General features: G+C 53.9%; 1 protein-coding gene across 33 annotated transcripts in view; it reads left to right on the forward strand.

Moving 5' to 3' along the window:
* The first annotated feature begins 898 nt into the window (after positions 1-898).
* Positions 899-17,680, forward strand: part of NSD2 (nuclear receptor binding SET domain protein 2) — a 77,090-nt gene continuing 60,308 nt past the window's right edge. For 6 of the 33 annotated variants that reach the window (XR_014079227.1, XM_081578809.1, XM_081578711.1 and 3 more), the window contains exon 1: positions 899-1,104. The gene's annotated coding sequence lies outside the window, so the exon portion shown is untranslated. Of the gene's footprint in view, positions 1,105-1,163; positions 1,290-1,524; positions 1,819-2,069; positions 2,327-13,197; positions 13,321-17,680 lie in introns of those variants that run through there. The other 27 variants (XR_014079228.1, XR_014079229.1, XR_014079226.1 and 24 more) reach the window with 12 other exon arrangements.

The following is a 17,680-nucleotide window of genomic DNA, read 5'->3' on the forward strand; positions in this document are numbered from 1 at the left end:
CCCTCAGATCCAGACCAGCCAGCCAGGGGCCTGGGCGGTGGGGGAAAGGGGCTGAATCCTCGCCCTGCAGATATTCTGCAGAAGGAGCCAACCGCCTCCTCTCCACCGCGCCGGCCGCCCTGTCGTTTGTGACCATCTATGCCCAGTTTGTAATGTGGGCTGCAGGAGCGCAGGCACGGCGAGGACCTCTGCACCAGGAGCCCCCTCCGCAAAGCTCCCCTGCGAGTTCCGGCTGGGATTCGCCGGCGGGGCTGGCAGGAGCCTGACCTCCGCCCTCCCGGATCCCGGCGGCACGACCGGACCAGGTGCCACCCCCCCCGCGCAGAGCTCCTGCTGGCCTCGGACCCCGAGCCACGGACGCGAATGGCCGCCGGGGCGCGGGGCCCGCGGCCAGCACGGGCGGACCCCCTGCGCGGGGCGCGCGGGGCTGTCGGGAGGGTGCCCACGTCCCGGCTCGAGGGCCGCCGGGGCCGCGCTCGCGCGGGGCGGCCTCGCCGGCGGCGATTGGGCGCGCGGCCGTGACGTCACCGCGCGCGCGCGCTCAGGGGCTCTGGCTCCGGGCTCCGGGCTTTCGGTTGAGCCGTCGCCTGGCGCGCGCCCGGGCCGAGTAGCGGGAGCGGGGCGCGCGCCCGGCGCCAGGCTGAGACGGCTCGCCGGGTTCCCGCGCCCCCTTCCGTGGCCCGCGCCCTCTGCCCCCCGCGGCCGGCCGTTACCCCAGACCCCCAGCCCCGGGGCCCCCGCCCGCCCGCCGGGCCGCAGCCGCCGCCGCCCCGCCCCGCGCGCATTTGAAAAGCCCGGCCGCAGCCCCGCGGGCGCCGCAGCCAATCAGCGGCGCGCACTTTCCCGCGGCTTCTGCGAGGCGGCGGCGGCCCGGCGGCGGCGGCGGCGGGCGGGAGGCGCGGGGGCGGGGTCGGCGCCGCGCGCGGAGAGCCTCGGCCTGGCCGCGCTGCGCCCGCCGCCGCCGCCGCCGCCCCCTCCCCTCCCTCGGCCCTGCCTCCCTCCCCCGCGCGGTCCCGGCCCCGGCTCCCTTCCCGGCCGCCGCCGCCGCCGCCGGAGCCGCCGCGCCGGAGAGCCGCCGCCGCCTGAGGATGCGCCGCACAACAGGTCACTGGCGCCGCTGGCCCAACCGCCGCGGGCCTAAGGGGCGGAGGGCTGAGGGGCTGAGGGGCTGAGGGGCCGGGCGGGCGCGGCCATGTTGGGCCCGGCGGCCGGCGGCTGCACCTGTGCCGGCCCGACGCGGGCCGGCGGCCTTTGTTCGCTGCGGCGCCGAGCGGGCCGGGCCGGCCTTTGTGAGGCGCGGGTCGGGGCCGGGGCCGGGCGGCGGCGGGAGGGGCGGCCGCGGCCGGGGGGAGGCGCTTTTTTGTCCGCCGAGGCTCCGGGTTGACACTCGGGTTGCCGGCCGTTGGTCAGCGCGGGCGCCGGGAGCCCCGGGCCTGGCAGGTGGCGGCGCGGGGACCCCGCCCGGGGGCTGCCGGCCCTCGGCCGCCCGCGCTCGGCCGGACGGTGGTTCCCCCCCGGGGCCCCGGGGGCGCGCGCGGCGGAGCGGCCGGGGCCGCCCGGCAGGCTCTGCCCCGCTCGCCAGAGGGCCGTTTAAAAAAATCTCGGCATTTAAGACACGCGGGTCTCGAGCCCGGGCAGAGGGCACAGGAGCCGGTGCCGCCGTCGTCTGCTCTCCCGGGTGTCCGCGCCGGTGCCGGGACGTGAGCGGTCACAGGCTTGACAAGTTAGTGCTGCTTGGGCAGGTGACGAGGGCTCCGGGCGCGTCTGCGCGCGTCCCAGAACCGGGGACCCACTCGGTTCGGGGGACCTCAGAGCGAGGTTAGGGAAGTTCTTGAGGACTGACAATCCCGCGCTCTAAGGCCTTGACTTTTAAATGACTTAAACGCCGAGATACGTGTTCCCTAATCGCCCAACGACTTAACGTTGCCACTGCGCGTTGATAACACCGACCCTCATTTTATGTATTTTAAGATGAGCTCGTCGAGATGGGAGATAAGTTAGGAGCCATCTCATTTATGCAGCGCTTTCATTTTCCCCAATGTTTTCCATGTCCTCATTACATGTGTAAGTGTGACCAGAGCAACATGAAAAGGCACAACTGCAGCCGGCGGCCCGGAGGAGACCAGCCGTGGCAGCGCAGCCCTTCCCTGGTGTGCTCCTGCGTGCTCCGGCGCCCCACCACCGACCGGAGTTCAAATCTAAACTGCCGCCTGGAAGTGAAGAGGACTCATGCCTTAAGCACGATTACTTTGAGTCATTTCCTTTTCTTTTCTTCCATTTTCTCAGACGCTCAGCAGCCTTCAGTTTTGGGCCAGTGGTTGGTAAAGTGAGTACTTTCTGCACGTTTGTGAGTTTCTGTAAGCTTTTTAAAAAAAAACACAAAAAACTCTGATCTATATAATACAAAAATCCTCACCTCCTGACTGCATTACTGCAGATCAGGCTGGGCTGGGATTCCAGTGGTGAACATTCCAACTTAAAAGTATAAGAAAAATAAATTTCTGAATTTCAAAAAGTGATGGGCTTGAGACTCCCTGGTGGTCCAGTGGTTAAGACTCTTCGCTTCCAGTGCAGGGCCGTGGGTTTGATCCCTGGTCAGAGAGCTAAGATCCCACATGCTGTGTGGCACTGCCCCCCCCCCCCAAATGATGGGCAGTTTATTATTCTGTGTGCACATTTATGATATATGTTACGTCTAAACTAACATAATTTGAAATTTATGGAGACACAACAGGAAAAAACATTAAGTTAAACAGGCTACCATGTGTGACTCCTAGGTTCATGGTTTTTATTTAGCCGATTTAAACAGCGCTGTTAAAATAGTACCTGCTTAAATGTGAGGAATCAAATGAGAAATAAGTCAGAATTGTGAGACTTACATGTTAGGAATTAGAGATCTTATGACTTAGGGAAGAGTGGGTCAAGCCTGCCACTTATTCAAATGACCTCTACAAGTAGTCCAGTTAAAAAAAAAAAATTGTTTACTTTTGGGTATGCTGGGTCCTTGTTGCTGCACAGGCCCTTCTCTAGTTGCGGTGCGTGGGCTTCTTCTTGAAGTGGCTTTGCTTGTGGAGTGCAGGTCCTAGGGAACAAGGGCTCCCTCGTTGTGGCGCATGGGCCTAGTTGCTGTGCAGCATGTGGATCTTCCCAGACGAGGGATGGAACCTGTGTCTCCTGCTTTGGCAGGCAGATTCTGTACCACTGATTCTTCCCACCAGGGAAGCCCCTACAAGCAGTCCAGTTTTAAAAGGCTTACTCATATGGCAGAATGTAAACTAACTAGTTACTTCCTTTTTTATGGCTTGACGCTTCCGTGTAAAACAGGTAAAAGTAGGTGAAGGTATATTTACTAAGAAGTGCAGGTGAGGGGATAGAAAACATTGATAAAATGTTGCTATGTGAGATTGGGGTTGTCCCTGAGCACACACAAAAGAGTGTGCTAAGGTGATGCTAAAGTTCCAAATTTATTTTCGCCTGCCATTTTTAGTCTAGACAAATAACCTTTCTCAGTAAACAGTTGAATTCTAAGTAAACATTTAATCAGTGGGAGTTGAAGTTATTAAGCTTTTCACTGACATATTCTGGTGTATGGTTTTGGTTGGTTGATTTTTGTCTCTTGTTTGGATGTGACGCTTGGCTGTAGAAGCTGTGCAGTTTCAGAAAAGCCTCTTAGCCTTCGAAGCGTCACTCTTGTCCTTGCCTGGCTGCAGTAGATGGGTCCTTGTTCCTCAAACATGCGGTGCCCTGTCCTGTCGAGGCCTCTGCATGGACTGTTGTGTATGGACCACTGCTTGTCTTTCCTTTAAACTTTTTTACTTATTTATTTAAGTGTTACTTTTACGTTTGGCTGTGCTGTCTCCTCCTTGCTTTTGCGCAGGCATTCTCTGGCTGTGGCGAGCAGGGGCTACTCTTGTTGCAGAGTACTGGCTCTACGTGCTCAGGCTTTAGTAGTTTGTCACGTAATTGCTCCGAGGCATGTGGGTCTTCCCGGACCAGGATCAGACCTGTATCCCCTGCACTGGCAGGTAGGTTCCTAACCACTGGGAAGCCCTGGCCTCCCATTTTGAGCACAGAGGACCCAGCCCTTTAGTGGCTTTACGTGACCTTTTTCCCTGTTGGATGAGCTCTTGGAGGTAGGATTCTTACAGTCTTGGGTGAACTGGCCTCTGCTCATGCCTTCCCATGGCAGGCACTCAGTGAGTGCTGAGTAAATGGGCTGATGACTTGGGACAAACAACCCATTTTAATGCCAGCATGTGGCCTGTTTGCTTCTCTTTTTTGTAAGTCATGGTGAAGCAGAAAGGGACCTTCTGGAAGAAACTGAGTATGGAAAATAAGGGGCTGGCCTGAAGTCTCCCTACTTTAATCGGGAGCCAGGACACTGTTTGCCAGGAAGGGCTGTTTCCTTTCTTTTCCTTTTGTCTTTGTAGCTAACTCAAATGTTAAATAAAAATTAGCTATGAAATATTGCAAGCATATAAGTACAACAAGTAACAGAACAGACCTATGTGTACCACTAGGATGAATCAAGCAGTGACGTTTCTACCATACCTCTCTCCCTGTCCCTGGGCAAAGTAAAAATATAAAATACACAGAAGCAGGTGACATGAAAGTTCCAGAGGATTATGTTTATACTTTGCAAACTGTCCTTATGTGATTTGTTAATTTTGTTTTTAGGAATTATTATTTTGTTATTTAGGGTAAGCACTTTGGTGAGAAAAAGACTCAAATGAGTGACCCCAGGATTGGTCAGCATTTTGCACTTGTATGTTGGTTACAGTATAGCTTTTGAAGGAGCTGATTGATTTGATGAGATTTGCTTTGCCAGTTAAAAAATTCAAGATATCTCAAATTAGTATTGTTCTTGAGTCTGTCTTCCAGAAAGCAAAGGGCCAAAGATAAATTTTTCAGAGCGCCTTAATGTCTGTAATACTTAATAGTTTCAACAAGATACACAAGAATGGAAACTGCCAAGTGGTGGTTGAGCTGAGTGCCAGCCTGCTACCCAACAGCCCTAGTGGTGAAACTTCCCTGTTGGGTGTGGAGAGAAGAATGTTTTGTCTTCCTGGAAGGAGTTGGGAGCTCAATTTTTAAGTTAACTGGGTTGTCACAGAAAGAATCAATGGTATGAATTAAGTTAGTTTGTTATGCAGTTAAGGGTATGTTTCTATCAGCAGTGTTTCACATTTTAATTAATTTTTCACTTGTATTTGCTGTTGTGTTACAGAGGCTGACAGGTCAGGAAGGGTGTTTCTGACTCCAGCTTTCCTCCCATCAGTCGGCTCTCCACACTCTGCCTGTCTTTCTAAAATGTGCGTGTGGCCCTGTGAGAGCCCACTTTTCAGGGATCTCGGGGCCCTTCGGGGTTCAAGACCAGTCTCTCACTGCTCTTTCCGCCTGTCATTGCACTTTTTTTTTTTTTTTTTGCTGTGCTCTGCAACTTGTGGGACCTCAGTTCCCCAGCTGGGAATTGAACCCGGGTCCTTAGCAGTGTCAGCTTGCAGTCCTAATCCCTGGGTGGCAGTGGGCTTCCCTCACTGCACTTCTCCTTTTGATCTCACCTGGTCTCTCCAGCCCTCTGTCGTGGCTGAGCTTTTCCTTTGCTGGGTCAGTTTCGCCCCGTGACCCCCCCCCCCAGACTCACTGCAGAGCCTGTGTGGGCACAGCTGGCGTTCCTGTGCATCCTCCTCCCCACAGACTCACTGCAGAGCCTGTGTGGGCACAGCTGGCGTTCCTGTGCATCCTCCTCCCCACAGACTCACTGCAGAGCCTGTGTGGGCACAGCTGGCGTTCCTGTGCATCCTCCTCCCCACAGACTCACTGCAGTGCCTGTGTGGGCACAGCTGGCGTTCCTATGCCTCCTTCTCATTCAGCTCTCATCGTGCCCCTCGCTCCTAGAAAGTGACCCCAGACTCCCTGCCTCCCTTGGGAGCCCTCGTGAGTGGGTCTGGAGCGCTTGGTGCTTGGCTGGCTCCGCCCGGTCTGCCCTCCCTCTGTCCCAGCCACACTGGCCTCTGTCCTGTCTCAAGCACTCCAGCCATGCTTGGCCCCCGGCCCCTGCATCCACAGTTCCTTCTACTTGGATACCTGCCTGGCTGGCTCTTTACATGCCTTTAAGTCTTTGCTTAAACTTCCCTTCTCAGGCACCACCCTTGACCCCTGATTTATGATATCCTTTTGCTGTCTGGCCCTACCCGTCTGCCTCCGCTTCTTTTGCCTAGCTTGTATCCTCTGACATTCCGGGTGTTTTCCGTATCTGTCTGTGTGCCCGACTGCATCAAGAGGTCTATAACAGTGGAGATTTTTCTCCTTTTGGCTTTAACTACTGTCAGGCTCCCAGTGCCTAGAACAGTACCTGAGTGAATGTCAGTCCTAAAGTGACTGTATGAAGACTCTCAGCCCCTTGTGAGTGGCCCGCGTGTGAAAAGTGGTGTGGGTCGAGGGCAGTGGTGTGAGTGTGCTTGCCCTGGTGTGAGGTGGCAAAAGTGGAGGCCCAGGGCAGGTGAGAGAGGCCAGAGGGGAGGCTGGTAAGCCAGTGCTGAGGACAGTGGCCTTCCCCAGACACAGGAGTGGCCAGGAAGGGTGGACCGATGCAGGAGAGAGGGCTGGCGTGGCCCTGATGGGCTGGGGCAGCGCATGGGGCTGAGAGTAAGCGGGGGGTGGCCATGGCCGAGCAACCCCAGTATTCGTGTTTTGAAAGATTTGAGAGGGCACCATTTTTATCTCACTGCAAGCTAGTAAAACGGAAAGTGGGCCTCATTTCTGATTTACCTCGGTTCCTTCAAAGAGAAACTCTGATCTCACCTGCTGGCTGAGATGTGTCCCTCATGCCTTCCTGTTCATAGAAGAGGAAGCCCTGGGTCTTGAGCGTGGCGTGGGCCCTGTGTTTTCCGGGGTCTTCACTGGCTGGCCCCTTGCAGCCGCTCTGAGGTCTCATTGCCACACCGCTGCCCCCCAGGATGAGCTGCGCCCTGTTGCACGCTGCGTGCGCGTCCCGTGTCTCCTTCTGCCACCTTTCCCTGCCAGTGCTGCCAGCCCTGTACCCATGGCACTTGGGGTGCTCCCTGCTTGGTTATTCCTCTGAGCGCCAGGCCCTATCCTGGAAGCACATGGCTTGGGCTGTCACCCTTCACTTCTCCAGGTTCTGAGTTTTTCAGGGTGAGGGCCCTCTGACTTGTCTTCTGGGCTTCAAGCAGCACCCAGCGTTAACTAAGAGTTAACTCGTGGAGATATTCGTACTTTTGAGTCTTCTATTTTCCCAAAGAGATGTATGTGTATATGTATGTATGTATTTATTTATTTATTTATTTGGATGTGCTGGATCTTAGTTGTTCCAGGGGGAATTTTTTTTTTTTTTCAGTTGTGGCATGTGGAATCTAGTTCCCTGACTAGGGATCAAACGCAGGCCCTGTGCATTGGGAGTGCGGAGTTGTAGCCACTGGACCCCCAGGGAAGTCCCCCAAAGATTTTTATTTAATAAAAATTGAATTCCTCGGTTTTTACAATTAAAGTATATGTTAGAAATAAGAGCTTCCTGGAAATACCCTGGTGGTTCGGTGGTTAGGACGCCCGGTTGCCCTGCTGAGGGCCTGGGTCCAGTCTTTCACTGGGGAACCAAGACCCCCCAAGGCGCACAGCAGAAAAAGAAAAGAAGAAATAAGAGCCTCCCTTTGCATCCCCCCAAAGATTGGAAGTCGGTGCCATCTGTGCAGAGCGGCTCCCCCCGTGACTTGGAACAGCAAATCTTCTTTCCCTCCTCTCATTGAATCCTCACAGCAGGAAGCTGAATCCCAGAGATGTTCAGTACTGACCCAGAGTCACAAGGCTGTAAGTGTCGGGACTCCTACAGGGCCTGATCTCTGCTTCTGTGCTCTGGGAACTCATTGTTCTGCCTCTCAGGGGACATTTGAACATCAGACCGTCTAGACACGAATAGGAGGATGGGCCATTATATTTCGTTAGTTAGTATGGCCATGTACTTCTGGTGACATTCCTTCATTCATGGAGAATTAAGAAATTAGCTGTGTTCCAGTGATGAGCCAGAACTCGTGTTCTTGGTCCCCTGGACTTGACAGACCTGTGAGGGGGCTGAAACGGGAGAGATGGTGAACAGAAGATTACATCTTTGAAAAATCTGTGAAATAGTCTTGCTGAATAACCGAACCTGAAAACTGATCAGGCCTTTCGTCCCACAAGCACTTACCGGGAGATGCGGGCTGGGGAAAGGGACACAGTGAGTGCACTGCAGGGTCGCCATCGGCTGACTGAGGACGTGGGACCCTGCAGGACCGGTGACAGGTCTCTTCCCCCGGAGAAGACGGGAGTGTGGGCAGTGCCGGCTCCCGGAGGCACCCCGGCCGGCTGCTCGCCGCAGGGCTGTGTGCATCCCAGGCAGGCCGGTTTGGAGATGAGCGTGAACACAGCTTGTGTGTCTGTGACGGTGCTCGTTCCACTGGTGGGAGTGGGACGCTGACTCGGTTTCTCATTACGGCATTTCTTTTCAGCTGTCACAGTGGTTTTGTTTAAGAGAAGAACTTGTGTCTTGTAGAGCTGCATACAGAACTGATCCAAGAAGTGACCCACCATCTGGGCTTTGCTTCCCAGCTGTGTGGCGAGGGTGCGGCTGGGCAGGGCTGGCCTGGGCGACGGTGGCCCACTGCAGTCGGGGTTCTCCGTGACAGAGGGGGAGCGTCGGAAAGGAGCCTTGGTGCAGGCTCTGCTGTACTCGGTCCATCTGTACATCCACAGGGGCGTAAGGCCTGCCCGGGGGACTGAGGCCGCTACTGAGAGCAGAAGAGGGCTCGGTGTCGGGTGGTGAGGGTTCTAGATGAGGGCGCGGCCAGCGGAGAGCCCGTGGCAGGAGTGGACCGAAGGTCAGAGGGGAGGGCGCTGAGTGCCGAGCAGGCTGCGGGGGCGGGGGCCGTGCTCGAGGCTGCACTGAGGATTTTCATCTGCAGAGGAGCGTGAGGCCTCGCGGGTTCAGGCGGGCGTGTGTGGGTGGGAGACGCGAGTCTGTTTGCTTTGGGGTCCGCTGTGAGCTGGTGGTGGGAGGATTAGGGGCGAGGCCGTGGGAGGCGGCCTGTGCTCGCTGGCTGTCGGGTTTAGTCTCCCCAGCTGTCTCTCTGTGGGTGCCCCGTAGGACCAAGCAGCCTGCCCCCCTTGAAATTGGGTGTGGCCACGTGGTTTGCTTTGGACAATGAAAAGGGACGCGTCACCTTTGACTGGAGCCCTGAGAGCCGTGTGCTTTGTCACGTTCCCTTGTCCCTTCTGGTGGCAGCGTACTGATACAGGCTCCGAGCAAGAAGGAAGCCTCTGGGTTGAGCCAGGTTGCTGCCCGGTAACCTAGTCCAGTGGTTCTCAAGGCCTAGGCCCCAGACTGGCCGCGTGGGTCACCCGGGACCGTCTTAGAAGCACGTGCTGGGGCCCACTTTCTGCCTCCTGAGGCCTGAGCTCTGGGGCAGGTGGCTGCCTTCACGGGGTGCCCAGGCCCACCACGCTGAGAACTGTGCCTGGAGGTCACTGAAGGCCCAGCACTGGGGCTGGTGTGGTTCTGCTGGGGGGCGCGGGTCCTGCAGAAGAGTCAGCGGGAACAGCCTGCAGTCAAGCCGCGAGGCCCGTGGGTTGTGGGGAGGGTGTCAGCGACCCCTGAGTTTCTATCTGACAAAGCCAGACAGAAGCCCATTCATTGTCCAAACAATATATATTTTTGTAAGATTTATTTACTTGAGTTTCGAGGTTCAGAAACAAGGACAAGGCTAAAGAGGAACTTTTAAAACTTTCATTGATGCCTTCACTCCCAGGTCGGTTTCTCCGGGGCACCCATGTTATTGTCACTGAGCCCTTTCTGTCTTGACGCCCGGCTTGCTGTCCCCCACTTGCCCTCCCCGCGAGTGGAGGCTCCTTGCTGGCAGCCCTCGCCCCTGCTCCCCACGGTGCCCCCAGGACAGCGCCGCCTGGACGAGCCCTTGGTGGGCACTGAGGACCCTGGCACATCTGTGTTGGGCAGCTTGCTCCGGGCCCGCAGGGGTCCCGTCTGTGTGACCTGGAGCCTGGGCCCTGCCCAGCGTGGGGTGCCAAGATCCGCAACTGCTCTGCATCTGGGGTCCTGGGGAGGGAGCAGTGGCCGGCTTCAGGCTCTTTGCTCTTCCTCAGGTATTACAGCAGGGACCTGGGGGGAGCAGCGCCTGTGGGGGAGCTCAGGGAGACCCCAAGGGCGCACCCCTGAGGGCTCCCCCCTTTGTTCTGCATCGGAAATTGTCCCTGATTGCGAACACCCCTTGGGATTAGGCCTCATGTGGACAGTTTATGGATTCTTTTCTGTTGAGTTCCGAAATCTGTATAAAAAAGTATTTCTTAAAATTCAGTTTCTTATAACTTCTTTGAAGAAGCGACTGGTGTTCTGTTTGCGCAGCGCCGAGGCTGAGCCCGTGTGCGTCTCGCCCCCCCCACCCCGGGCGGTCTCGGCCCCTCTCGGGAGCGCGGAGGCGGCAGGCCTGTCGGTGAGGGTCCGAGCCGCTCGCTCACGGGGCCCAGCTCCCCTTCCTCTGGGAGGCGCCCGTCCGCGGTTAGCTGGTGACCTCTGGGTCTTCACAGGGCCGCCCCTCTGGAGGACGCCAGTTAAGGGTGCACCCCGGGGGCTGGGGCAGGGCCCGGCCTGCTGCCGTTCCTGTCTGCCGCTGCTCTCTGCACTGCCGCCTCTCGCGGTCTCCACTCTTGACCAGAGGCCTCCACGCTCGGTCTTCAGCTGGTGCCCAAGGCCTGGCACCTCCTCCCCTCCCCTCCCTCTGTGAGTTCCCAGCACGGGAATGAGGTAGCAGAAACAGTTGTGAATTCCAGCCTAGAGTTTATAGAAAGCTTATTTTCAAGGGGATGCAGTTTCTTGACAAGTCATCAAGGCAAACAGTAAGCTTAAGTAGTGCTGGTAATTTGATGATTAGGGACTTCCCAGTGGTCGGACTCTGCGCTGTGGGCCGCGCTCCATTCCTGGTCAGCAGCCCCCACCCCACAGCTGGAGATCCGCGTGCTGCAGCAGAGCTGCTGCCGCCAGAACGCTTATTTCTGAATCAGAATACATTTTATGAAAAATTTGTATGAATCAGAAAAGTGGAAGGAAACTTAGATAACTGTAATCTTACCAAGCAAATGTTTAGGTATATATTTCCTGTTTACTTTTTCGTCCATCAGACTGAACCAGGTGCCCTAAAGACAGTTCCTTCTGTGAGGGTCATGACAAAATGCGGCAGTCTGGGTGACTGCCCCAAGGGGGCAGCTGCTTTGCTCTATCAACGGTTTCTTGTATCTGTACATTAAAAAAAACTTACAATGTTACGGAGTTGAGAACTTTGAGGTTTGTATGTTATGTGTTCGGTTCCATCTTCAGGAGATGAGGATTCAGCATTCGTTCCGCCCCCCCTCCCCCTCCCCCAGGCTCCCCAGTGCGGTGGTGTCCGCTTGTCTGCTCCTCCCTGATGAGCTGTTCCAGAGCTCCGTGGCCGAGAGCACAGCAGTGTGTGTGCTTACAGTCTTGCCGTGTGGACCTGTGTACCAGGGCCCACCTGTTTCTGCCGGTGTGCTGTCGGTCTGTGTCACGCCCGTGGTGCCCGTGGTGGCCCGTTGGCCCGGGGCCACCATTCTTCCCGGCATGGGCCGCCCTTGAGGCTGCTTGGGCCTCCTCACAGCATGGTGCCTGCTTCCTGCTGCAGGAAGCGAAGCTGCCAGTCCTTTTGCTTCTTGCTTATTTCTTGGCTGCACCACGCAGCTTGTGGGATCTCGGGTCCTCTACCTGGCCTTGAAACTGGTCCTCGGCAGTGAAAGCGCAGAATCCTAACCACTAGGCATCAAGGAACTCCCCTGCTGATAAACCTTTTATTTATTTACAAAAAACACTTAAAAAAAGAGAGATACATTTGATTTATTTATTTTTTGACTGTGCAGCATGCAGGATCTTAGTTTCCCCGACCAAGGATTGAGCCCATGCCCTGGCAGTGGAAGCCCAGAGTCTTGTCCGCTAGACCACCAGGGAAGTCCAGCCAGTCTTTTCAGAGATGAGGCGGCCCTGGCCTGACCTCGCTTCTGCTGTGTGCAGTGGGGAGCAGTCAGAGGCCCGGGCCAGGAGCAAGAGTGGGGAGAAATGGACTTTATCTCTTGGTTGGGGAGATGACAAAGAATTTTTGGCCATCTTTAATATGCCACAGGTTTTTTTTCAACTGTTTTATTTTTTTAATTTTAAAAAATTAATTTATTTTAATTGGAGATTAATTATTTAACAATATTGTGATGTTTTTTGCCATACATTGACATGAATCAGCCATGGGTACACATGTGTCCCCCCATAACCCCCCTCCCACCTAATATACCACAGTATTAACCATTTTTATTTATTTATTTTTTAAATTTTGTTCTGTTTTTTGGCTGCACTACAACACTTGTGGGATCTTAGTTCTCTGACCAGGGGTTAAACCTGGCAGTAAAAGTGCAGATCCCTAATCGCTGGACTGCCAGGGAATTCCAACAATTTTTGGTTTGAATGAATATTTATTAATTGTTATATTGTTTAGCTGAACACTGTTTTCCTAGTGAAACTGTTTTTTTTTTTTTTCTATTTGCTTAGTTTTCTATGCGTCTGTTATTAATGCAGCCTCAGGTTTTCCCCATGAGTTGTGTAAAAAGCCTTTTGAAATGGTCAGTCACACGTTTTTCTCTTGGGGAGCCTGTCCACTGGAACTGTCTGACTTCCTGCTCCAGATGGGGCTTCCTAGGCCTGTGCCGCGGCTACAGGTGCTTCGTCTTCTGCAGGAGACCACTTGCTCCTTAGGTCTCATGTCTTCCATGGTTTGCCTTCATGTTTTGGTGGTACGTCTTTTGGGGGGTTATCTCAGAAAGTGTGGGAGGCAGCGTTTGTAGGGACCTTTCATGCCAAAATGCTCTGTTCTGTGCTGAAAATTGGTTGATAGCTTGGCTAGATATGTAATTTAGATCGAAAATACTTTCTCTCAAAAAACTGAAGATGGGAATTCCCTGGTGGTGTAGTGGTTAGGACGCCTTGCTTTCACTGCGAAGGGTATGAGTTCAATCCCTGGTCAGGGAAATAAGATCCCACAAACTGAGCGATGTGGCCAGAAATGAAAATAGCTAAAAAAATCTGACGATACTGCTTCGTTATTTGGGGGCTTTTCATGGGTGTTTTCTTTTTTTAAGGTAACTAATGCCACCAAGGTGACTGATTCTGACCTGTGACCTGCCTTCACCCAAAACCATGCGGTCTCTTCTGTGTTCATCCTGTGGAGCGCTCAGTGGGTCTTTGCAACTTTTTGATTCTGGGTATCTTGAGTTATTTCTTTCCTAATTTTTAGAAATCTTGATTCCACTTATTTACATTTCTCCCCAGGTTTATTACAGTGTAATTGACCAATAAAAATTGTTTAGTTTTAACAGTGTACAGTGTCTAGGGGTGTGACATGCAGCCTGATGCATATGATCAGCACCTCTGCACGCTGTATGTGGGGGTTGAGAGGAGGCCCTCAGAATCCTCATCACATGTGTCTGTGAGGTAATGGATGTTCACTGAACTTGCTGTGGAAATCGTTTCCTTGTGTATGTCGGGATCATCGTGCCGTACACCTTCAGCTTATACAGTGCGTCTGCGTGCTCAGTTGCGTCCCACTCTTTGTGACCTCTGGACTGTAGCCCACTAGGCTCCTCCGTCCATGGCATTTTCCGGCCCAGAATTCTGGAGTGGGATGCCATTTCCTTCTCCAGGGGATCTTCCCAAAGTCTCTTGCGTCTCCTGAATTGGCAGGTGGATTCTTTACTATGCCATCTGGGAAGCCCTGAAATTTATATGGTACTGCATGACTATATGCATCTCAATAAAACTGGAAGAGAAAAAGAATTAGGAGAACTGAAAAAATTGTGTACAGTGTAAGGATTTGATCCACCATATGCATTGTGAAGTGGTCACTGTAATCAAATTAACACATCTGTCTCCTGCCTTAGTTCCCTTTTGTGTGTAGGGGGTGAGCATGCTTCACATTTTCTCTCCCAGCAAGTTTCAAGTACGAAGCCCAGTGTTCTGACTGTAGTCCCTGGACTGTGTGTCTTTAGAACTTGCTCATCTCACAAATGAACATCTGTCCCTTTGGCAGCACCTCTCCATTTCTTCTGCCCCTCTGCCTCTGGCAACTGTCTATTCTACTCTGCTTCTGCGAGAGTGACTTTCGTTTTAGATTTCACGTATAAGTGAGAGCATGCAACATTTTATTTTTATTTATTTATTTATTTTTGCAACATTTTAATATAATGTTCCCTGGGTTTATCCATGTTGCAAATGGCAAGATTTCCTTTTTTATGGCTGAATAATATTCCACCATATGTATAAGCCACTTTTTTGGGGGAGGGGCACTCTGTGTGACATGCAGGATCTTAGTTTCCCCACCAGGGATTGGACCCTGGCCCCCTGCATTGGGAGCATAGAGTCTTAGCCACTGGACCACCAGGGAAGTCCCTAAACCCCATTTTCTTTTTGCATTTGTCTCTGCACGTGGAATGTTGGGATTGATGCTGCAGAACGTGAGTCTGCGGACGCCCCTTCAGTGTCCGGGCTTGTTTCCGTCTGGTGCGTCCTCAAAGGTGGGCTTGCTGTGGCACACAGTAGCCCTGGTTTAGATTCCTGAGGAATCTCTCTTCTCTGCCCGCGGTCGCCGCACCGGCTTACATTCCCACTAGCAGTGCGCAAGGGTTCCCTTTCTCTGTGGCCTCAGCGACGCTTGTGATCTCTTTTGACGATAGCCCTTCCGACAGGCGTGAGGTGGGAGCGCATCATGGTGTCCTTCGCACTTGCTGAGCATCTTGTCCTGTGCCTGTTGCCCATCTGTGTGTCTTGTGTGGGGAAATGTCTGTTGAGGTCAGTTTCAGAATTGTGAGAGCCTTCTGTCTCTGGACTTGGCCGCGTGGACGTCTCGTTAGCAGAGTCGTGAGGTGTTTCCCTGTTTCCGCCCTGTGCTGCTGCTGCCCTCCCCTTCCTCTTGGTTTTCCTGCCCTCTTAGGTCTCCTCTTCCTCCTCTTCCTTCTCCTTCCTTCTCCTTCCTGTCTCCATCCCTCCTTTGCCCTCTGACAGTTCTGTAGGAACCCGTGGTGTCTGGGTATCTCTGTCCCCTTAGTGGTTGTGGAATGCACTTACAGAGAGAGCAGAGATTTTTAAATTATTTTGGAATTACATTTTCACAATGTTCCTTTAAAAATGGAAAGAAAAACTTTAATTAGATAATATGTTCACATGCTTCAGAGTTGAAAAGCATGGTGTGGAAAGTCTCTCCACCGCGCCGTGCCCAGCCACCTGCCCTCCGGGAGGCGCCCAGGTCCCAGGTGGCCAGAGCCTGCCGAGAACAAGGCTGTGCGCTTGGCAGCTTCTCTCTTGCCCTGTACTGTGTCTTCATCTGGATTCCTAGCTTTCTTTTGCTTTTACATTCTTCTCTCTTAAGTTAAATTTTCCCCAGATGCCTGATGGCTCTTGATGCAGGCCCACTGTTGACATGGGGTCCAGGAGCTGACGGCAGGGCTCTGGGTGGGGGCTTCGCGGAGGGCCGATGGGTCAGGACGCACCAGCAGGTCCTGGCAGGTGGCCTCAGCGGCCTGCTTTGCAGTCTGCCGCCTGGAGCGCCCCCTCCGGGGCCCTGTCCTTTGCGTGCGCTGCACTCCTCCCGCTGGCTGCCAGGCCGCGGGCACTGGTTGGGACTTTGATCCGGTCTTCAGACTTTGGGGTCCCAGTGTGTGTGGCTGGCACATGCCCCTGCTCTGTGCCTTGTAAGGCATATTTTAGAGGGAAAATAGGAAATACCTTACAGATATGGGAATGACGCATCTTAATATGATGATGCCTTTCCTACTCGACAAAAGATTTGACAGTTTAAAAATTAACAAAATTAATCAGTTAAACTATTTTGAAGTATATACTTTGGTGGTTTTTTAGTACATTGTCAGTGTTAATGCAACCACCACTGTCTAAATCCTGAGTATTTTTGTCGCCCCAGTAGGAAGCTGGGTACCTGTTGAGCAGTCACTCCCCCTTCCTGCTTGTCCCCAGCCACCATTCTGCTTTCTGTCTCTGGATTTGCCTGTTCTAGACATTTTGTAGAAATACTCATGTAGTATGTGGCTTTCTTTGACTGGCTTCTTTAGCTCAGCGATGTTTTTGAAGCCTTGAGGTTTGTCTGTGTTACGGCATGTGTCAGTATTTCATTTTTGTGACTGAATATCCTATTGTATGCCTGGGTCCACTTTTTCCCCCGCCAGGAGGCTTGTGGAATCTTAGTTCCCCCAACCAGGAATCAAACCTGGGCCCCCGGCAGGAGAAGCATGGAGTCCTAACCACTGGACGCCAGCAGAGTCCAGATCACTTCTTATTTCATCTGTTTATCAGTTGTTAGGACATTGGGTTCTTTTTTTTCTGCTTTTTTAAATAATTTTGTGAAAATTCTTGTACAAGTTTTTGTATGAATGTATGTTTTTGGCTCTCTCTTGGGTAGATCCTAGGAGTGGAATTGCTGGTTCACGTGGCAGTTGAGGGACTTCTTGATTGTCCCCAGCTGTAGCCGCTCCGTTTTCCATCCCCAGCAGCGTGCGAGGGGTCCTGAGATTTGCCGCTTTGCACGGAGAAGAGAGAACAAGCAGGCCCGGGGCCAGGGAAGTTGCCAGCCTGTGTGTCAACGTAAGGTTAAGGATGGGCCGCATGGAGAAAGCGCCCAGGTGGCTGGGCCCGGGGCTGGCCTTGAGCTGGCCTGTGCGCCAGGCGTCTCTGAAGTGAAAACAAAACGGGCAGGTCCATTACAAAGGCCTTACTGTCTGCAGAAGGAGCAAAACTTTTGCTATGAGTCAGTTCTACATTCTGTAAAATAAAGCCTCTCAGTAGAGAAGTCTGGCAGAGTGATGAGCTGTTGTGTCCTCAGCCCCTGTTCTGTAGCAGACTCCATACTGATCCCGGTGCTCCACAAGGAGCTCTTTGCCCTGAGACTGGAGGTCCTGCGGTCATTCCGCGAAGGCAGGACCAGTCTGTTCCAGGGAGACTTGTGCAAAATGTTGGAAAGGAAGGGAGTGTTAGAGAGCGTGTGTGCACCCTTCAGTCGTACTTGCAGGCTTGACTTTTCCATTTAAGTCCCTTCTGCTTCTGGACGAATGATGAGCTTGCTCCCTCTCTGGGCTCTGGAGGAGGCGTGCCTGCTGTCCGGCCCTGAGACTGCCCCTGGGGACTCGACTCAGCGTCGCAGCGTGGGCTCCGCGGGCTGCAGCTGCCCTCGGGAGCTCCGGGAGGGCGGGTGCGGAGGCCTCCCGAGCCGCCGGCGGAGCTGCTGTCCGGGGGAGGACGCTCTCCTGCCACTTTTCCACCCCCCAGGCCTTCTCCCCCCTTTCCCCGGCTGCCCCTCTGGAATATTAGCGCCACAAGAATAAGGTGTGTGCTTTGTTTACCGTGCTCTTTCCACATGTCGGGACTGGGCCTGTGCACACTGGCTGGTTCTAAATGTGGGTGTGTCATCCGGGCGCTTTTTCGGAGAGCAGTGCCTTTCCCTTCATCTTGGACACCCCTCCTCTGCTCCGTGCGGCCTCCCCAGCCGCATGCCGTGCCAGCGCCTGCTGTGGTGCGTCTGTGACGTGCGTGGAGTGGGTTACGGCATCTTCAGAGCTTGTT

This window comes from Giraffa tippelskirchi, chromosome 1 (assembly GCF_054371585.1).
Source record: "Giraffa tippelskirchi isolate mGirTip1 chromosome 1, T2T-mGirTip1v1.2.pri, whole genome shotgun sequence".
In the NCBI taxonomy this organism is placed as follows: domain Eukaryota; kingdom Metazoa; phylum Chordata; class Mammalia; order Artiodactyla; family Giraffidae; genus Giraffa; species Giraffa tippelskirchi.